This window comes from Hemiscyllium ocellatum, chromosome 32 (assembly GCF_020745735.1).
Source record: "Hemiscyllium ocellatum isolate sHemOce1 chromosome 32, sHemOce1.pat.X.cur, whole genome shotgun sequence".
NCBI classification, from domain to species: Eukaryota; Metazoa; Chordata; class Chondrichthyes; order Orectolobiformes; family Hemiscylliidae; genus Hemiscyllium; species Hemiscyllium ocellatum.
In genome coordinates, this window is record NC_083432.1 from 27,895,742 (window position 1) to 27,919,053 (window position 23,312).

The following is a 23,312-nucleotide window of genomic DNA, read 5'->3' on the forward strand; positions in this document are numbered from 1 at the left end:
CTACAGGCAACAATAAAACCCACTAGGCATACGCTGAGTAAGAGAACTCATAGGCTGGTATCCACACAGTGGAAAGTCAAAATACATCTGGTGGTTTGGTCCAGATAAGTTGCTTAGCAACATCCAAATTCAAACCAATCAAAATAAATTGGTATCACCCTCCATTAGAAGTGGATGACCATTTAACTAGACTTTTTTTTGTTGGTTCTGATTGGATGTTTCAGTGTTTGCAGAACCAGTCTTTACCGGAATTCTTTCTGGACTCCAAGCATAGTTCTCAGCTAAACTAAGAATCTATACCAGGGAGCCCTTACAGATTAAAGGTAAACTCAGATCCAGTCACTTATGAGAAGCAGCTGGTTCAGTTATCACTGATTGATTGTCGTTAAAGGCTTGGGCCCAAGCTTAATGGGGAAAAAGTTAGTTGAGAAAGATTCACTGAGAGTGGCTCAATATTTTATGATTAGAAAATGGCTGACTGAGTGAAGTCCTAATTAAATACCAGGAGGTTTTACAGGTCGGTTGAGGCATTATCCAAAGAGCAAAGGCCATCTTGCATGTTGACCGGGAAGCAATTCCATGATTCTGCAAGGCCCGTCCTTTGCTATTTGCCTTACGGGCAAAAGTAGAGACAGAAATCAGAAGGCTTGAAAGTGAAGGAATCATTAGACAAGTCCAGTTTGCACAGTAGATAGCACTAATCTGACTGTGAATCCCAACCGGTCGGTTCACCATTAGACCGAGGCAAATCGTAGCTTTCTGGGAAGTGAAGAAACATCTATCATTGTCTAAGGTGTTGGCACACTATCATCCAAAGTGAGAACTGACATTGACATGCAATGCCTCCCTGTACAGCATCAGGATAGTATTAGCTCATAGAAAGCCCAATAGAGAGGAATATCCAATAATGTATGCATCCAGGACTTTGGCTAATGCAGAGCGTAAATGCGCCCAAATAGAGAAGAAATGTTTGGTGGTCATATTTGGAGAGAGCACGTTTCAGCAATACCTTTATGGACATAAATTTGTAACAATAACAGAAAACAGCCCCTGCATGGTCTACCTAAAGAGGACAAGGCAGTGCCACCCTTAGCTTCAGGTCGAATCCAGCGGTGGGCTCGAAGACTTAAGTATGTATAATTACAAGTTGGAATACCGTCTTGGGGGCTAAGTAGTGAATGCGGGTGCATTGAGCCATGTCCTGCTAGCAGATACACCACCAATGGTATTGCCACTGGAACCAAAGTAGTACCCTTAATGGACACAGAAAGATCTAGTTCTGGCAAAAAAACTGAAATAGCTGATGGTGATGGGGAAACCAAAGGACCATCACAACCAGAATTGAAATCTTGTTGGACCCAGAGGTGCCAGATGACAAGAGGATGGCATATTATTCTGGGGAGCAAGGGTGATTGTACCAAGTAAAGATACTGGCTGAACTCCACCAGGGTCATCCAGAAGTTTCCAAAATGATGATGTCAACAAGAAGTTCTGCCTGGTGGCTAGGGGGATTGGATGCAGAAATAGCCGCATTGGTGGTGCCCAGAGTGCCAACAAGAACAGAAATTAGTGCCAGCAGTTCGCCAACATTTGTGGGAACGGTCAGGTAAACGTTGGTTACACGCCGACTATGCTGATCCTTTTGTGGCCTCAATGTTCTTAATCATTGTGGACGTCCACTCAAAGTGGCTGGATGTGCAGAGAATTCATTTGTCAAACAGGGGCCTTGATATAAAAACTGTGCATGTCTTTTGCAGTTCATGGACGCCTGGAAGTGTTGATCACAGATAATCAGTGATCCTTTATCAGCAAGGAATTTGAGTATATCCTAAAGTCAAATGGTATTCAACATATAAGGGCAGCCCCATACCATACATCATCCAATGGCTTGGCAGAGAGAACAGTCCAAACTTTGAAGGCAGTTAAAAAAACAGCCTACAGCTTCACCAAATCCCTCTTCTTATTTGACTTTTGGACCACTCCTCATGCAACTGCAGGGATCACTCCTGTAAAGTTGCTAATGGGGAAAAGACTCTGCACAGGTTAAATCCGATCTTCCTGAACATAGGTGGTGGAGGGTGAAATGACATCAGGAAGGCCAATGCTGGAGTAAATTTTCTGTAGACGATAGAGAGAATTTACTTTAAGGGATGAAGTTTGGTGTAGGAACCACAGGAATGTCCCTGCATGGGTTAGGGACATGGTCAATGTGAGGACAGGTCCAGTGTTGTATAAAGTTCAGTAGATGGGATGGTCCTGGACAAGCATGTGGGCCATATGAAAGCTGCAAATTTGCAAACAGTGCAAGAGCAAAAGCGTCCTGCAGCTTTTCTGACTGTTCTGGAACCTGTCAAGAATTGGAGATACCTCAGAATTTGAGATGGACACGGCAGTTGTCATTGCCTCAATGCCTTTGCCACCTGAAGAAGGGAATGAATTTCTTCTGAGACATTCCAGGTGCAAGAGGTGATCTTCCATTTGTTACAGGCCGTGCATATCAGAGGCAGGGTCAGAGGAACCTGGCCGGAGCTAAATGCTGCAAGAGGACTGGGCTATGTCCTCGGTCAGGGAAAATGGAGTGATTGTAACAAGGTCAGCCAGGTAGGCCTTAAAGAATATGAGTTCCCTGATTGGGGCTCTTTAACCTGATTCAATCAGGGAGCCCTGGCTGATAGGTAAGAACAGGAGTGTCAGATATCCTGTTTAATCTGAGAGCTGGCTCTGAGGGAGCTGGATCAGTGTCAAGGATTCTGTGTGTAAATAAAAGGTGACTTGATGACGGATACCAGTCTCTGTAGAGTTAGTTCAGTAACAAGACCTACATCCAAAATTATCGACTGTCCCAATAAAACATCTGTAGAAGATATAATATTAGATCACTCCCTCCTCTCCATTTTATTTCCGGTTATTTTTCTGTCTTCACTTGAAATTAAATCTTACGGAAAGGAAATCCATGTGAAATGTGAATTATAATCTGAAATCTAGAAGAAACTGGCATTATCTCTCAACCAGGTTTGTTTTATCCTTCTTAATATTGTCTCAGTGACTTGGTAAATCCTGTTTCTGAAGTCATCATAGAATCCCTACAGTATGGAAACAGGCCCTTCAGCCCAACAAGTCCACACCGACCCTTTGAAGAGTAACCCACCCAGAGCCATTCCTCTACTATTCTACATTTACCCCGACGAGTGTACCTAGCCTACACAACCCTAAACACTATGGGCAATTTGGCATGGCCAATTCACCTAACCTGCACATCTGTGGTTTGTGGGAGGAAACCCACGCAGACATGGGGAGAATGGGCAAACTCCATACAGACAGGAGACCGAGGTGAGAATCGAACCTGGCTCCCTGGTGCTGTGAGGCAGTAGTGCTAACTACTGAGCCACCATCCCACCCCTCATGTTCATTGCAACCCCATGTTACTGGAGTGTTGTGACTTCATGTAAATAAAATTACATATATTTTCAGAGCCCAGGAGGATGCCTTTCAACCTTACTTACTATGCTCTACATGTATCTCAATAGACCTCAGCTGTCACCCTGTAAATGTATCTATTTTTCCATCATGTGCTTCTGTAGTTTTCCCTTTAAATATATCCATTTGCCTCAACTCTGCTTTGTAACAAATTCCACATTCTCATCACTGTCCCAAGATAAATAACTTTCTCCTGTATTCCCTATTGGATTTACTGGTGCTCCACTAAAAACTAATCATTTTAAAGTGTACTTCATTATTCTGACAGCAAACCTGACAGCCTTTTTGTGTGCAGGAATTGATACAAACAGTAATGAAATAAATGTTTTGTTAATCATCTATTCTAATGGATTCCAAGCTATATTTAGATTCAATGAAAATATATGGGGTGGGGGAAGGTGAAATCGGAGCAAACGTTACTTGGATGAATTTACTTTTCGCATTTAGCATTATGCTCAGCAGCTTGTGCAAATGTAGAATAAAGTATTGGTGTCTAGTTATGCCACTTGGATTAGAAGCATCACATATTGGTTCATGTATAGTTGTTTCTGAAGCACAGTTACTACTTTTGGGTAGGCCAACAGGGAAGCCATTTCACATTCTGCAAGATTCCCCAAATAGAAGTCAAGTGAATGACTGTTTAATCTATTTTGATTGTTGCTTGAGGGAAGTAAATTGACCAGGGCAGAATTACCTGCTTTATTTCACAGAGCCATGAGATTCTTGATGCTCGTTCAAACCATTGAAAGAGGCAGAAGGGGCCTGAATTTAATCTCATTAGAAGGGAGCCATTTCTGAGAATGTAGCACTCCCTCAGTACGCATTGTAGTAAATAGCTATTGATTTGTTGTTTTTTTTAACAGACAAGCTGACTAGCATTTGAACAAGGCTGAGACTAACTTATGATTGTACATTTTGCTCTTGAGCTTTTTAGTTGAGTGATGAGAAAACACAGTTCAAAGGTTCTATTTGTCTAATTTGTCAGCTATTTGTGTAAAGTTTTGCATTGAGCTGTCTGCAGCAGGTACCCAGTCTTCAGTGCTCCCACATAAAGGGATGGGATGTACTTGGTGCCCTGTGGCTGCTGGTTATATGTGGTGATCTGCTTCTAAAAAATAGCTGAGGTCATGAAATTAGTATCAGAGGTCAGCACAGAATCCTTCTATTCCGCAGACGTGCAGAATATATAGGTTTACTGAGAATGATAATCAATTGTTTCTTTTCCTGTGCCTGTCCAACGTGATTTATTTTCCATTCCTAGTGGTTAAGTAAGGCCATATATGCATTTACTAATGAACGCGATCAGCCAGTTTTAGAAATATACATTTCTATTTGGAATTGAGATAAATGGATCATCAAAAACAGTGAGAGCGTTGTCAAATTGAAGAACACTGCTGAACATTTAGACAAATAGAGTGGACTGGTTGACAAATTAATTATGTTGATTTTCCTAGAAAGGAATTTATCTCTGATCCACTCTGGCATGTGTTATGAATGATAACGGATTGTGGGGCCCCCAAGGGAGAGCCCGTGGTTGGAACCATTGCTGTTTCTAAATATAAAAAAACACTTTATTGCGCAAGACAAGTTGTGAAGTCAGTATTTAAAATTTTTCATTTTGTTTGAGATTCTTTCTTTGTCAGTTATCTTAAGGGAAGAAATTCTTTAGTTCTGTGCGTATTTAGGTCAGTGTTTTGTTTATTCATTCATTCATTTAAAGAATGTAGGCATTGCTAACTAGAGGCCAGCATTCATTGCCCGTCCCTAATTGCCCAGATGGCAGTTAAGAATCAACCATTTTGCGATGGGTCTGGAATCACATGTAGGCCAGACCAGGTAAGGACAGAGTTTTCTTCCCTAAAGGACATGAGTGAGCCAGAAGGAATTTTCTGATTATCGACATTTGGTCATTATTAGACTCTTAATTTTTGAGTGCAAGTAATGTGTTGAGAGACATTTTTTCACATCTTAATGGTTCAGTCACAAAATATTAAAAGGCAATATTTGGATATAAACTTTAATTTGAATATGACTTGCAGCCAAGATCTTATTGCACTACATTTGGGCTGCATATCTCGAATCCTACCTCAAGATATGACGTGTTGACGAACCTGCTACTATCCTTGAGGTGGAGCTGGAAACAAAGACAATATACAGTTATGACTATGTGAATTAGTACCAGAAGTAGACCTCTTGCCACCAAGTCCGTTTTGCAAGATGGATCTGGCTGATCAACGTGGGTTTTGAATTCCACATTCCCATCTAAATCAATAACCTTTTATTCCCTTGTCTAACAAGTTGGGGGTCACAGGGCTAGGACAAAGAAATGGAAAGGATGTGGCTTCCAGCAAGCAATATCTGCTCAATATCCAGTTACTCAATCGGGCACTGACTATCTTTGGTAAAATAAGTTGCAACTGTATTAACATTTCTCTGTGTAGCACAATGCTCTATGATATGGCTCCATGCTTAGGGTTGCCTACACAATGATGATATAATTAAGTCAACAGAGCTGAGCTCCAACAATCCTACCCACACCCCACAACCCACAAAATAACTTCAACCAGTGCCAAGACATGGTGGTCTTTTCATGCAGAACTTAGAGAGGTGGGAATGCAGTTGGGTTAGGTATATCATCATCTTGTCTACTCAAATGCTCTTCCTGTTTCAAAGTTCGCTAGTCCTGGAAGCAGGAAGTTCCATCTATGATGTTTTACTGTTGAATATATACTCCAAATCAACGTTAACATCACTCCAAACCCCAGCATTGCTCCTGAACTTGAGAAACCAACTTTCTGACCAGCCCGCCCCACACACTCCCCCACCATCTAACATCACTTACTTTTGTCCTGGGTCCTTCCCAATCTTGGGACCTGGGGATCATCCTTTCGAGCAGCTAATGCGTCCTCCAAGGTACTGCTGAGTGCAAGAATTTCTGGCTCCTGCTTGTCCAGCAGTTCTCATTGAGTCGGATTTGTATCTCTGGTATCTTTATTTCATGTCAAGGCTAAGTGCTGGCCTCACCACTGCTGATTGGTATCTGGCTCAGTGCATCTTAGGAAGAGAAGACATGGATGTCACATCTGCTCTGCGCCAACTGACGAGTTCCTTGACAGGATTTTGCCCCAAGTTTTGTGTATAAAGCTTCAGAGAAGCCAAGAAAATGTCAGGCTATTTTGGAAAGCTAGCTATTTTACAATGGATTTTTATCTTTTCATGTATAGTGTACTTCTTAAAACTTAATTAGATTGTCTCCATGTTAAAAAAGAAGCAGAGAAGCCATGTCACTCGACCTTTGTCTCATTCAATATTGCATCTGAAGACTTATTGATTGCATGTCACAATGAACGTTTATTTAATTTTGATTTTATTTCCTGTCTCCTCCTCCTTCTCCTCCTTGTCTTGCTTTCTCCCACTGTGCCAGGCCAAATAACTGAGTATGCAAGCCATTTTCATGCCACTACCATGACGATATTACTTGCTGTAGGGGTTTTGAATTCACTTCATTCCCCTTCCTTCACCAAGAAACCGGCTCGCTTCTGTTGACTTAATAATGTGGTCATTGTGTGGGCAATCCTAAGCATGAAGTGATGGGGTAGAATACTGGGCCACGCAGAAAAATGTGAATATGGATTCTACTTATTTTCTTCAAAGAAGAAAATATTTATGTACATGCTGTACTCTTTAATTGGAGAATATTTTCTTCAAAGAAGAAAATATTCTCCAATTAAAGAGTACAGCATGTACATAAATGAGTTATAAATTAAACAGTATAAATTAAATAGAAAGAATAAGCAAAATAGTTTAAGTGGCTTCCTTTGTCCTACATCAATCCACATGTCTGTGATAACTGATGATAGCATGATGTGTATCTGTTGACGCAATATGGACTTTCCAGTTTAATTGCTGATTTGTCAAACTTTTCAATTTTGCCTCAGTAGGGCCTGTCATAATTTAAAAGGTCATCTGTTCTGACCGCCAGTTTCAGCCACTTTCGGTGTTTTAACAAGTGATTTTTATGTTAGATCTCATTGTAAGCATGTAAGAATACCAGTAAGATATTTGCTCATGATATCTTCAATATTCCACAGCATGTGGTGTGAGCGTACAAAGGTCTCAGAATCTATATTACCCCAAGATAACATGAAGCGAGACATGCCTGCTGGTCACATGTCGCTATGCGTAACCCACTAGCTTACAGTTTCCCCGTGAATGTAATGTTTATCTACAATAACTTGCTGTAATACACCTCAGTTGGATATTCAATGCCATGATATACACATTCAGTCCCTTCTAGAGTCATAAACTTGTACAGAAAGGAAACATACCCTTTGATCCAACTCATCCATGCCAACTAGATATCCTAAATTTACCTCATCTCATTTGCCAGTATTTGATCCCTATCCCTGCAAACCCTATCTATTCAGGTACGTTATGAGGAATAACGCAGGTAAACCTGTGTCAGGTAAACTCCCTGCTGGAGACAAAAATTACATCAATTTATTCTTTTTAGTTATTGCAACATTTTGGAAACTTGATGGTTGCAAAGATTTTGCTTTGGGTGTAATCTAAATCTATAAAATAATTTAAATAGACTCCAAGTCTTTACTTGCCCACCATCACCTTAAACTGTCTGTAATAACGTAAATGTACTTATCCCTTAAATATTGAGAAATAAACATTAAATTGGACTCGCAATGAACTGTGAAATGATTTTGTTTATCTTCTGTTACGGAGCTTGGAACACTGAGTGTCAAAAGGTTCATGCAAAGTGAATTTGCCTGTAAAAGCATATGATTCTTTTCATGTAGATTTGAAAAGAAAGCTATGATCTAAAGTTGAATTTTGAAGGATACTTTAAAAAGGTGGTTTGATGTTCATAAAAAGAGAAGCTCCAAATTTTGTTCCTCTCCTCATTCCCACTCAGTCGGGATTTTAACACTCCCATGTTACTGAGGGAGTCTTCTCTCTTTCATCAACAATAGGGCATAGGGAAGAAAGACTGTGGAAGTGATTCAGTTTTATATAAGTTTCCCGTTCTTTAAAGTTTTGCTCAACACTTGGTATCTCTTACTGTATCTTCAGAGGTGGGTGTAAAACTGCACTGACATTGTTCTCATTTGAATTGAGATGGCATTGTAGGAACACAATTAAAATTCGTTACTTCAAAAACACTCACCATATTCATTCTCTGCTCTCTGTAATACTTTGATAATGCCGAGATGTTGCTGTATCCTCAGCCTGTTACAAAAGTTTTTAAAAAAATGTTGTTGCTGTCATTCAGAAAATCGAATGCTGCACTTAATGTGAATCTCTGGAAGCATCCATTTTCTTTTAAAAATAAACCACACTTCAATCTTCACGAGTTAGTTTGGTTTCTGATGGTTACAAAGAGAAATTTAAACTGAGTCTGGTTTACATATTACATGGTACATCATGTTTGCATGTGATTTGTACCATATGTGTGGGAAATTGAATTGGCAGGATAACAGATTACTGCTTTCACCACCACAGTGGAACGCTGCTGATGGGACAACATCCCAACTGTGAATTTGAGAAGCCTCCTGTCCTCCTCCCCTGAGGTACCTTGTATAACTTTCTTGAAAAAAATATGTACCTTTTAATGGAATACTTGTAATCTTTCCCGTGTGAAAATGCACAGATCACAGAGTACATAATGAAAGCCTTATGAGAAAGTGAAATTTCAAAACGGTGGCAGAAGGGGGCAAGTCTGATCACCAGGGTGATTCGTGGTTTTCAGTTTCTAAGTTGCTTCCTTCATTCCTCAACAAATTGCAGCTCAGCTTTAACTTGTTTGTTTTTATTGTGCTGGAAAATTAAGATTTGCCAAAACTCTTCTATTTCCTGGAATTTTAAGTCTTCAAATTTGCTCCCGTGTGCTAGAGACAATACTTCTTCCCCTTCTTGTCCAAGAGCGCTTTCATTGTTGAACCCAGCAAAGATCTGTTTTGAGGTCTCTGATTGCTTTCGGTTTTCTCTACAGATTTGCTTGAGATGGTAAATTTGCCATCATCCAAGGTAACTGATATACCAATATCGTCAATGTGACGTCAGTGTGATCTTTGGCCATTCTGAATGTGTTGCAGGATGATATCAACAAGTTGTGAAGAGCAGTAATCTTACAGCAATACGCTTCATTCAATATGTGTAGGATTATGGAATTAATTGAGATGCTGTGCTTACCTGATGCATTTCTAGGTGTGCCACCTGTGCAAAACCATTTTGCATTACTCCACCGTTGGTCATGATTTGGAGACGCCGGTGTTGGACTGGGCTGTACAAAGTTAAAAATCACACAACCCCAGGTTATAGTCCAACAGGTTTATTTGGAAGCACAAGCTTTCGGAGCGCTGCTCCTTCATTAGGTGGTTGTCAGGTGCAGCAAACTCCTGGTGAAGGAGCAGTGTTCCGAAAGCTAGTGCTTCCAAATAAACCTGTTGGACTATAACCTGGTGTTGTGTGATCTTCCACCATTGGTGGCTGTGCTTTACACATTTAAACACCAAGTTGTAGAGCTCTCTCCACAAATCTGTCTACCATTCTGCCTGTTTTGAGCTGTTTCTTTTAAGAGATGTCTCTTTTTAACCAAATGATTTTTCACCAGCCTTCTACCATCATTGACGCTAGATAATATTTTGATTGTTAATGCTGCACTGTGCTTTAGAGCTTTTTGCTAACCTAAGGGTTTGAGACAAACTGTTAGAATCTGGGTCTTAATGGACTGAAGCATGGTGGGAGAAATCTAATATCATCGCTGTTACAAGTTTGGGCAAAGGGCACTTAATCAGATTTGAGGTTGGTGTGTTCAGACCCCTTCATCTTCCTGCCTCGATTCCTAGGGTTCTGGGATTATGTTCCTTGACTATGGCCAATTGAAAACCTAAAGTGCACAACTGATATCTACTAAAAGACCTTGTGCCCCATTTTCACCACTGCAATCCCACTATCACCAAGTGATGGCCTGGTTCCCTTGGCTGACCTAATCCTTGTGTGGCTGAATTACCAGGTGTAACCACCACTTCCACAGTGGCACAACTGAGCACTGGACAGCTCCCAGTCTTGATTGGCTGGCAGCACCCCATGCTAGATTTCTACATTAAGAGTCCTTTAATCCCATGGAGGTCAGCTGTTGTCTAATGAAGTGCCTTTACTTTGATAGGCCATCCTGAAAAGTGATGTAGAGCACTTGCCAGATCTTCAGCTGCTGAGCAATCCCACCCTATTGTCTCGATTAAACATGGCCTATGCACAGACCTGATTTAAGTGCATTCTTTCAAATAAAGAAGGCCATGCTCATTAGGTTCGCTTGGTTTTATGATGGCTCAAGGATTTTGAGGTATAAGGTATATAAAACTCAGCCAGCTCAGTTTTTGTATTGTTGATTGTGGCTGTGAAAGCTGCATAAGCATATTGTGCAATACTGCATCAACAAATAGGTGAAATTCTGAAAAATAAGGTCATTCAGTTATGTTTCAACAGCGATTAAACTAATAATGAATTAGGATCCCTCAGTGAATAACAACATGGGACATGTTCTGTTGCTTTCTTTCCCCCTGGCCTGAGAGGTGAGCTTTTTATGCACAGTGTGCCGCAGCGGTTGCTGTGTAACAATCGATTATGACGATGTTGTCTGACAATATGAATGGCATCGCACTTATAGATGCTGTGGTTAGCAAACAGTTGCAGTGAGAGCCACGCTAAGCATGACATTGATAAACCAGACACCTGCAACTCTGTTTTTGATTATCTTTTATCTGCTCAATCCTCTTGTCAGCTAACCAATAATAACTTCTTCTGTGCTCATTGATTAAAAGATGCTTTCTGCCTACAACATCCTTTGGAAGACCCATAAAACATGAAAGGAATCATAAAATTTAAATATGGAGAAAAACAACATAGTACTAAGAAAATGTTGTCATTAAATGAGTGATATATCTCCCTATGTTTTCCTTTGAAAATAACCTTAAGGTACATTAAGTGCAAATAGAAACTCCATTGAGGATGGTGATTAAGTGTCATAGCATTACACATCCTGTAAAATTGTTCAAATTAGTTTCATGATGCGAAACTCGAGAATCTGCTTTTGGCGGTGATTGAATGAAAATCCCAAACTCGTCAAACACCAATCAAATCTATCAACTCTGTGCCCACATCTAATGTTTTGTGACGGGCATCTGCTTACCTCCAACGTTCAGTCCATTGAGTGTTGTGTTTCAACCTACTCCACATCTGTTCCAACTGTTCAAACTTGTGCCAGTCGCAATTGCTATATGTCCTAGATCCTCCCCAAACTGTAGCTCGGAGCTCACCAGTCTAATTTCTTCATGAAGTCCACCATAGTTCTTTTGACAGCTGATGCCTCCTCACCACTCTGTTCTGGGTTAATGCTGATAGCAAGTGCTCTCCCTTTCTGTAATAATAAAACAAACATCTATGGATGTTGGAAGTCTGAAACAAAAGCACAAATCACTGGAGAAACTCAGCAGGCCTGTGGAGTGAAAGCAAAGTTAACGTTTTGTGCCCAGTGACCCTCAGAATCATTGCAATCAGCTAACTTGTTATAAGTTGTATCCTCAAACCTTTTGCTGCCAGCAGATACCACTCCATTTTCAACTACCGATGGGAGAAAATGCGTGCCAGTTGTTTCTTTGAAGTTCTTCAGTCTGGTTTCTGTCTTTGCCACAGCACTGAATCTGTCCAAGTCAAAGTCATTGCATTCCATGTGACATGGTCCAGTTCAAACTGTTTCGCAGTATTTAATTTGGTTTGTTGCATTATTATCCAGCATTGCCTTTTCTCTGTGGTACCATGCTACTTCTGCCTGTTCTAATCTAGCCTGCATAATTGAACTGCATGATCCGGTCGTGGTTAGTGAAATCATACTATTCAAGAGGGAATTGGATATATGCCTGGGCAGGGGGAAGGTGTTTACAAGACAAAGGAAGTTGGAAAGTTCTTTCAAAGAATCAACTCATGCATGATGAATCAGATTGATTCCTCTGTCCTGTAAAGACTCCCGCTCCCATAATTCCAGTCATCATTCGGTTCAGTCTTAAGTCCTACCAAATTTTTTTATGTGAGTGATGATGTCCACTAGTGTAGTTTTGACAGTAGATATGCAGATGGTACCTAATTTTATTTCATCACTGCCATTGACTTGCAATGTTGAGTACCAACTACAGAGAAATCACAGGAATATTTTTGCTCCGAGTAAAAATTCCACTTTTCTTGAGATTGTGTGACAATGAAGCGAAATTTGCATAAATAACATGTCCTCCCCTCTCCTGAATCATTTAGGCATTTCTAGTTTTATTCGGAGATAACCTTGGGTGAAAATGAGATAATAAGCTAGAAAATGAAATTCCTATCAAAATGGAATTGTGTATGGTAATTTAGGTAAAGCGTGCTGGGCCACTTTATTTTTGTGACAGACATAGTCATCATCAATTGTTTAAATGTCTGAAAAGTGCCAGTTCTGAGACTGAAATTTGTTCTTAGGCTGGAAGAATTTCCCGTGTGAACATCCCCTTAAGTGTAATTTTTAATCTGATCTTTCAATATATCACCTGGTAATTGGATCTCCAGGACATCTTGCCATTTAGTTCTTAGTGTCACGCACACACACTGCCTTCTCTTTGTCGGAAATCTCTTCTCAGCTCTATAAGGTGACCGAATGTTCTTCTGCACAGCGGGAAGATTAATGTTTCATTTATATTGCAGAATAATTTCCTGGAGCTGCTCTGCAATCTACAGCTCCTGTTGCTGTAGGAACTGCTTCATTTATATTGAGGTCTTGTTTCCACAGCAGCCACATCAGCACTAAAACAACTGCACCTGCAGAGCTGGTGGTTATTAAGTACCGCTGACCTGTCAACAGCCAGGAGCTGGTCAACAGGTTAAAGGCATTTATGTCAGTCTGTGAAAGAAAACACGCCATTCAGAACTACGTAGAGACAATTTTGGAACTTCAGCTGCTTAGCGTACAAGCATCAAAAACCAAGCCATTTCTGGCTCCTCCATCCGGCATTTTTGATATTTATTGCCAAGGAATGGCCTTGCATCTGGGAGTGTACAGCAACCCGTTCCTTATGGTGGTGAAGGTCCTAAATGCATCAAGCTGAACATGCATTCTGGGTAGATTGCACTCTCATCCCTGTTTTCATTCCATGTTTTCACATCCCCCCAACAATATTTTGAATTTCCTCCAAGCCCCTGCCTGTCTGAGATCTCTATGCCATGGCAAAACTGATCTCTGGAGCAATCCTGCTTTTGATCACTGCACCATTGGCCATGCTTTCAGTCCCCCAATGTGCTAAAATCTGGACTTCCTTCCCCCCCCCACTCCAAAGCTCTTCTTCTCTCTTCTTCCTTTTACAACACTCTTTTGGCCAAACTGTGCTTATTTCTTTACATGGGTCAGTCTCAAATTTTATTCAGTAACATTTGCATTTATATACCACCACAAGGGGTGAACCACAAGGTTCATCCACCTGCCCTGTGATTTTTGAATTTTGAGCATAGGCTGTCCCTTTCTTGTGCTTGTCTGTTTTAAATTCCAGAATTGTCTTTAATATACTTTGTCAGCTCCATGTGTTTAGCTGCACCTTATGTTAGTGGAGGCAGTTAGCAACAATTGCTTGCCTTTCTGGCATGACACCAACTTCAGAGCTGACAATAACTGCAGTCTGCCAACATTCATAATAGATTCATACTTTTTTTTAGCACTGATGATGTCTTAAAATATTTTAATCCCTTGTGTGGATAAGGGTCAAAATCAATTCAAAGTTGTGTTTCCAGTGTTGGTTTTCATTCTGGAAGGACCCGTGGGTATTGGGGAAACTGCTTCAAAAGAACTGAATAATAAACCCCAGCAAACTGCATTTAGCCTGACTGTTTTCCAAAAATTAAATCTTGGCAGCAGTACTGGAGGGTTGTAAATGGAGAAAATGCAATCTGTAGAACTATTAATGTAAGAAACAACATACAAAACTGAATTACTCATGTCCATTATAAATCCTGCTGGGGTGATCACACTGTTTGTTAGCATCCATCTTGTATATGACTTGCAGCTCAATTTATTTCCAATAACAAATGCTATTGTGAGATAGGTTTCTGATGTACTCTTCAAGCCACACTGCTCTTTCACTCCTTCACCATTCTTGACTAATGCCCAACATCTCTGTTGAAGATAAATAAAATAATTAACTTGCATCTTACGGTTCTTTTCATCTTACTCATTTGAAAGGATATCCAGTTACAATAAAACAGGGAAGAAAATCTTATATTTATATGATGCCTCCCACACACTGATTGTTGCAAAGGGCTGAAATTTAAAACCATCTTTGGTTACTTTTGGGTAGTTGGGATGAGGGAGGGTCCCATCAAGTCCTTGGATTCCCCACTGGCCTGTCCTGACCACTCCATAATTGTATGGTGGGGCAGGAGAGGCAGAGACCAACCTATCCACCCATTAGGGAATTCTGCTACCCTAACCCAGTCAGTTCAAGGGCAATTGAGGATGGGCAGTAAGTGCTGGTCTTGTCACTGATGCTCACATCTCATGGAAGAATAAAGAAAAATGTCCAAATGAATTTTTATGTTAACTTTCAGAAGTCCACAGAGCCTCTATCTAATATCTCATCCAAAGATCATCTTTAGACCTAAAACGTCAGCCTAGATTATGTGTGCAAATCTCTGGAAACCGGCATGAACCCACATGTTTTTCTTAACGTGAGTGGCATCACTGAAGTACAGCTGACACGCTCAAGGAATTTTTAAATCATTTTCTTGTAATATGATTTTGGTAAGTGTCATCTTTTTACTGCTGAGGCTTTGCTGACGTTTTCAAAGTAACATAAATCAACTGGACACAAAGCTTTGAAATCAAACCATTTTGTCTCATCTACTGTACAAAAGACTTTGGAGCATTTGACAGGAGACGTATGGCCCAATTGTGTGTCAAATTGAGGTTCAGGGATCATTCTTCGAAAAACATTTTTTAAAACAATAGCCAGTCAAAGGCTAGAGTTTTGATTTCCCTCATTGCTCCCCCTTATCTCACCAGCTCCAGAATGCTTGCAAATACTCTTTGTCACCAAAAGCTATAAAATAGTATGTGATCATATGAGTCCCATCGCTCTCATTGCCAATTGCAGCAGCAATATTGATGTCCAATCTGAGCTGGGGACTGACTGCACATTGGGGACCTAAAGAATCATTGTGATCTAATGTTATTGGTTGTGTTATGTTCCAAATATATATGAAGACACAAATTAATACAACTTGTTCCAAAGTCACACAACCCTCAGCAAAAGAACTTTGACCATAAAGGGCAACCCCTAATTTTTAAGCAGTGCTCCCTAATTCTGCACTCACCACAAGAAAGACACCTTTTGCATTTTCACGTTGCCAAGGCTGTTCAGTATCTTTACACTTCAATCACCTCTTTTTCTTGATTAAAATATGTGTTCCCATTACCTTTAAACACCACATTTCATTTTATACTGTATTATATAGAAACATTAATGGGTGATATATTTAGGATCAGGCATGTTTTTAGGGTAGTGTAGGAGCAGAATTGCCACACACCATTGGATGTAAACTTACAGAATGTTCCATTCTTCAAAATTGGTACGTTGACCCAAATACAAAATATGCATGGAGCCTTTAAAATTCAACATCCTTGTTCCTGATGTAGTTCTAGTTTCTTAGATTCTGTACCATTGGTTTACAATCAAGGGAAGGGTGTTTCTCCAGCTCTGTTTTACTGGTTCATTTTCCTCCTCCACATTTTGATTATAAATTTCTGACCAATTTTGTACTTTTGAAATCAGTTTGCTTGGGAGGCTTCCAATACCACTTGCAGGTGACTAGCTTCATTTCAGTCATTCTGCTGTTAATAAACCCTGTGATGGAGACAGTGGGTCATTTATAAATCTGCATTTTGGAGAAAAGGTCATTTCCGCCCTGTGTCTTAGAATACACTCTCTGTAAAGGAAATCTCCGGCATCCTGTTTTTATTACCTCGAGCATAGATCAGGAAAGAAATTAAGGTTCAGTGACAGCGTTGCAGCAGCCGCAATTCATTACTCTCGTGGATAGAGGAGCAGCCGTGCTCCATTTGTATGTATTAAATCTGTGACTGATAGATTACCTCATACATTGGTATGCACCATTCTGAAGATGACAGAAATGCACTTTGATCATTTTACACTATTTTGCTCTGAGCGATCTACAGTGGTCCAGTTGCTCAGCATCAAGCTCACCAGTGACCTTGCCAGTTTCTGAAATCATAAATCCACATCATAATCAAATGTTTCTTGCTTTTCTTGCAACAGTCATGCCTGTGTTCGCACAAATGTCAACACCTCATGCATAACCAGTTCTACTATTTTTTTTAGATTAGATTAGATCACTTACAGTGTGGAATCGGGTCCTTCGGCCCAACAAGTCCACACCAACCCGCCGAAGTACAACCCACCCAGACCCATTCCCCTATATTTACCCCTTCACCTAACACTAGGGGCAATTCAGCATGGCCAATTCACCAAACCTGCACATTTTTGGATTGTGGGAGGAAACCGGAGCACCCGGAGGAATCCCACGCAGACACAGGGAGAACATGCAGACTCCATACAAAGCGTCGCCTGAGGTGGGAATTGAACCCAGGTCTCTGGCGCTGTGAGGCAGCATGACTAACCACTGTGCCACCATACCACCCTTTTTTAACGTCATGGCCCCACTGGGGCTTGAACCCAGGACCTTCTGCGTGTAAAGCAAACGTGATAACCACTACACTATGGAACCCACATTATATTTCTATAATGTTTCTCTGCAATTGTGTGAATTCAGGATACTTGTTTGCAGAAAGAGTTAGACAGTTTAGGAGAATGGTCCAGGAAATGGTTGAATAAACTCAAAGTAAGCAAGTGTGAGGTTTTGCACTTTGGATAAAGGAATACAGGCATGGACTATTTTCTAAACGGTGAGAAAATTCAGAAAGCCAATGTACAAAGGGATCTGGGAGTGACGTTGTTTCCCTTAGGTGAGGAGACTAGGATCCGTGGACACAGCCTTAGAATTAGAGGGGGCATTTTTTCAGCCAGAGAGTGGTGGGCTTGTTGAATTCATTGCCACAGAGTGCAGTGGAGGCCGGGACGTTAAATGTCTTCAAGGCAGAGATTGATAAATTCTTGATCTCTCAAGGAATTAAGGGCTACAGGGAGAGTTGCCCATCAGCCATGATTAAATAGCAGAATGTACTCGATGGGCCGAATGGCCTTACTTCCACACATATGTCCTATGGTCTTATAGTCTGATGTTGGCATAGCTGCAGTTGCTAAAATTTCAACCACAAGGTGTAGACTTTTTAAAATTTTGCTTGTAAATGGCTCAACATCCCATTTAAATAGGTGATCCAGAGGCTGCAGATCTCAAACAAAATCTTTCACCTGGGCTCAAGACCCTTTTAGCATGCAAAAGGAGTTTTGACATGCTGAACTGCTGGTTAGATTGTTCAGCAAGTTGTTCATTATTTTGTCAGCCCCAGACAGTATGTCTCCCATTTGGCAGCTTCAGGACAATACTGCCAACCTACTGCACAAGTCAGATTCTCGACGGTTAACATTTATTTTTCATTCTCTATTTTGAAACTGATCATCATACTTCAAGTGTTACACCTGCTCAGGTTTGTATAAATGTAAAAGAAGTAGCCAAGTAGTACCAGTAGGTTTCTGTGACCTTGAGGAATAGCCAAGGATTTAAACTAGCTGCCAATCTACAGAAAAGCAATTACCCTCTAAGTAACCCCAGACCATTCTTGGCTTCATAACTAAGCTTAGGATGTGACTTCTTAACAGCAATTAGACTTTATAATCTTAAAGAGATAGGCTCAGTTAGTTATACAACAAAATAACTCAATCTTTCAGTAGAATTATATTTATATTTTGAGGGTTTTGTATTCTTTAATTTATAAAACGTAATTTTTTGTAAATGCTCTAGTATTGATTTATAACTTACTTCTCTCTACTCAATTTACTCATTGAATCCCTACAGTGAGGAAGCAGGCCATTCAGCCAACCAAGTCCACACTGACCCTCCAAAGAGCATCCCACACTGTCCTACTCTGTCCCTGTAACCCTACATTTTCCAGAGCTAATCCTCCTAGCCTGCACGCAATGGGCAATTTAACTTGGCTAGAGTACACATCTTTGGATTGTGGAAGGAAACCGAAACATCCAGACAGAGGGAGAATGTGCAAACTTCACAAAGACAGTCACCCAAGACTGGAATCGAACCTAGGTCTGTGGCACTGTGAGGTAGCAGTGCTAACCACTGAGCCACCAGGTCACTATTTTTACTGCCATTTCTTTGCTTACTGTCTGATTTTCTTACCCCAGCCTCCAATGTATCTTTCTCTCTTTCACCATTATTTTTCTAGTCCTGGTCTGTTGACATTTTCTTTACATAACTTAATGGACTCAGCTTATTCATTGCATTCAATTTTGAAGTTTCAAACCATAACATCCTCCAAACGGCTTGTACTTTAGTGTTGATGCCTTTTAAATTCAAGCTGGGATAAACTTAAAAGTCATTTGCAGTTTGCTGATTTGGCTGACATAGCGGAATTATCAAATTCAACCCTATGAACAAAAACAGCTGGAACAACTCAACAAGTCAGGCAACATCAGGGGGAGAAACGCTGGAGTGTTAAGATTTTCTCCATGGAAGCTGCCTGACCTACTGAATGTTTCCAGCTTTTAATTTAGATTTTCAGCATCTGTAGGAGTAGCCTTTTGTGCTAATTCCACGATTTGTTTCTTCTTTCAAGTGGGAAGTAGACACTTGATTGTTGTTTTGGCAAAACCTGGATTTATTGTGAGGTTGAAGTGCTTTGGTTTCTGGTATCAAGGGTGGAATCTTATAGGAGTTTGAGTGGCCTGGCTCTGGCAGAGTCTGGTAGCTTCTCCTCCTTCACCTGTCCTTCCACTACACCTCATGATCCTTGCCAGAGAAATAAAGAGCCAGTTTCCCCTTGGCTGACGTAGCTGCAAATTGGTCTGACGTGAAGCAGGGCAGCTTTGGAATGGCAGTGCTCAACTGGGTGCGCAGTAACCTTTTAAATATGGCACAGTGCCCAGGATGCCAGTCTATTGAGGGATATCTGGTGAGAGGCCAGTTCTTCCGGGTAGGGTAAATTGTAGAGTGGGGCTAGAATTGGATGTGAACAGCATCATGGGGGCAAGGCAGATAGTTAATGAGGCACATTTGTTAAGATGCCATGAGAAAACTCACTAGGCCTCACAGAGGGGAAACCCTGTGTGAAATTCGATGAGCGTGACACTTAGACAAAAAAAATCCAGTGAGATGCAGCCCACAGAAACTGAAAATTGTGCATTAACGTTTGTGTGAGCACTGCGATCGGCTAGAAAGAAAAGCACAGCTAATGTAAAATAACACCCTGGTAAGGAAAGAAGACAGGGTCATAGGTCATTTGTATTCAGAGGTGGATGGAATGCAGCCAAAAATAAAGGATCTAACAGATTACCCTATTGTGAGATATTTTAGTTAACATCTCCTAGAATAAATTTTATTCAAATTGTGGGAAAAAGTCTGGGTTGGATAAACTCCAGAACAATTTCCTTCATAGATGCCAGTGACTTGAGTAAATTCCGGAGATTGTGCCTATCTGTATGTGGGCATATTCACAAAAAGTTTTGCTCGTTAACATTTTATTATTCACCCAATATGTTTTAAACTGCTCTGAAATCCCTTGGCCTTCATTACAGTGAGTAATGAAGAAATAGTGCTCACTACTGTCCTTTGAAGATAACTGCCCATGGAAATCACAGGATCTTGAAACTCGAGTGATTTCTGAAGTTTGGCTAACCCCTCTCTGCCAGCAGAATAGACATAAATCCAGAAAGTTCTGGGTAATCCAAGATGGAGGACAGGATAAAATTGTGGCTGTAAAAGTTGCTCCATTTTTGAGGTATTTTAGCTGTTGGGCCTGATTTCCTTAAATTCCAGGAGCAGTAATTACTGTTTTATAAGCTGTTGCATTGTTTTAGAACTTTGGGGGAAAAAGCTCAGAACAGTGGCACATTAAAAAGGAGGAAAAGAGACACAGTTAGAGACCACTTGGTCCGTAAGAAAGAGAGAGAGAGAGAACGTGCAGAGGGTGGTGCGTGTATGGAATGAGCTGCCAGAGGAAGTGAGGCATCTGGATGGGTGTATGAATAGGAAGGGTTTAGAGGGATATGGGCCAAGTACTAGCAAATAGGACTAGATTAATTTGGGATATCTGGTCAGCATGGATGAGTTGGACTGAAGAGTCTATTTTCGTGCTGTACATCTCCATGAAACTCTTATTCTAAGAAAAGGGGCATGCAGTGGTAAGTAGGTGAGGAGCTAATCACATTCAAGCATTTGCATTCAGCAGATTTTAAAAGCATTGAATATTCTTTGCATCCAACTTAAATTTGCAGACAGCAAAATGAATGACTATGATTCAAAGAACATGGAAATTAAAATCAACTTAAAATATTTTTATCATTGAGAATTCTGACATTCTGCAAACATAAATCTATCTTTTCAAGGTTAGTGAGTTTCTTGTGAAGTTGGCATATTGTTGAATGAGATCGGCTTTTCAATGAGGGTGTAACATTTTCCCAGAATTTTAAAGGTGAGGCTATTGGACCCAGAATAGACATTCTCATCAATTCACAAGCTTTCCCGTTGACTTGTTGTCTGGGGTACCTCAAAAGCACATCCTGCGCAGAAATGTAGAATCACTGTGAGAACCTTCTGGGGTGCTGTGTTCATCTGTGCATGAAAAGATTCGTGACATTGCTGTCAGTTCCAATGGAATAATAAAGATGAATTCTGTCAGTTGTATTGTTCCTACCAAAGTAAAATCAGCAACTATGCTGTTAACCTAAAATTTGGATGATGTTGTAAATTGTAACAACAGGATTCTTGTGTTATGGAATAGACAGCCACCTGCTGCATTTTAATCAATTCTACATTTTCTATGTCCTCTCTGTAATTAATTTTAAATTGTGTTCTGTTTGAACATTTTATGAAGTCAAAAATACTTAAAGTTCATCCTTTCTTGCTTGTATTGACAAGTTGTAGAAACTGTTAAACATTGTGTTTAGAAATGATGCTCACTTAATGTTGCAACATCTTGTTTTAATAGTGATAGAAAGATATTAAATTTCATTTTCATTTTCTTCAAATGGGCAACACTAAAAGGCTAATATTTATTTACCGTATACAGTTGCCTTTAGGGCATAAAAGCTGAACATGTGGCACTGAGATCACACATTGCCAAGTCCATGAAGGGTTAGTATTTACCATTACATGAAAAGCATTCATAGACGAGTTGCTTTTTTGTTGTTGTAACAGTAATCCCAGAGATTTCATGGTTAACTATGGTGATAGCCCATAAATTGTCACTGGCAATAACAGTGCAGCAAAATTACATACGCACTTTTCCGTTATTTTAAATTTCTCCCTTATTTATATAGAAAATGGTAAAAGAAAAGTCCAAATGAATGTGTTGACCTGAGCTGTGTATGCAACATCTGTTGCCGTTTTCTCCTGTCTTACATTGTCTCCCCATTTGAGTTCATGTTTGGTTTTGTTTCATGCTATTGTAGTCCCAGACCAGATTGATAGATTTATGTTATGATTTGGCTAGGGACTAATAATGTTTTTTCCTAAAGTAGACAGATTGTGGGATCCCAGGTAGCCGACTGAGGACTGAGGTCACACGATTCCACAGTTTTGAACAAACATCAGTGAACTTTACTGCACACAGTTAATACAATAATACAGTCTACAGTGCGTTTACAACTTGTATTCTTTTTAACATTCAGAATCAACTCGAGGTAAATATCGGTTACATAGTGTGCTAGTACACAGACCATAGTAAACATCAAATAGCAATACCATCAAGACATGCCCCCCCCCCGTCGTCCTGAAAACATTAGTGACACTGTGGTCATCTAATCTCAATAAATCTTTGAAAAAGAAGAATTGGAATCCTTTCTAAAAGTCTAGTTTTGGAATTCCCTCAAAAGCTACTTGGCCACAATGAAGCTAACCATTTTGTTTGTTTGCCTTCCTTTCCTGGGTCGATGTTTCTCCGAATTCTGGAGACTCTACTCCAGCACTTACAAGCAGACACAACTCAGCTTTTTACTGGTACCTTCACTGAGCTAACACTGCCCCTTTAATTTTGAGCTCTAACTTTGCTCAGCTGCACCAAACAAATACTGCAAACCCCACTCTCAGATGAACTGAAGTATTAATTTCTTCCTCTGAGCCTCTCATGGCTTTCAGGACTTTGCTTAGCTTTCTCCCTGAGGTGCAACTGTCTAGAAGTAGTGGGTTTCTGAGCAGTACATCTGACAGCACTTGCTCTGCATATAACCTACTTCTGTCTATGCCCAAAGCAATCTTCCCCATTTCCCAGCCTTGCCTTAGTTATGACTGTTGAATAGTTTTGAGGGACTTATAGATAGCTTACAACAAACCCTGCCTTTGTTCCCTGGCAAGATTGAGTTTAGCAGCCATTGAAACCCTGTGATGATGCGGCCCCTTTAACAAGGTTATGTTGTCCTTGTTTTCTTTCAGGAGGGGTCATAAAGGCAGAGGTTCCAATATGTCTGGAAATGTCTACTTGAAAACAATGGCAGGGGAGAGACCAGTTCTCTCACTTCAGGTGTTTTTTCTAGTTTGGTTTGTTTGAACAAGCAGTCAGAAAACTGTTGGGGACCAAGAGAAGCAGCTACAGTGAAAAAACGCTT

At 40.4% G+C, this 23,312-nt stretch overlaps 1 protein-coding gene and 1 non-coding gene across 2 annotated transcripts in view; one reads left to right on the forward strand and one right to left on the reverse strand.

The window, feature by feature from the left end:
• The window catches only part of itga3b (integrin, alpha 3b), a 164,211-nt gene that overhangs the window by 47,743 nt on the left and 93,156 nt on the right, over positions 1-23,312 (forward strand). The window lies entirely within an intron of this gene.
• Positions 17,232-17,304, reverse strand: trnav-uac (transfer RNA valine (anticodon UAC)). The gene has a single exon. It is a non-coding gene; the product is annotated as a tRNA-Val (tRNA).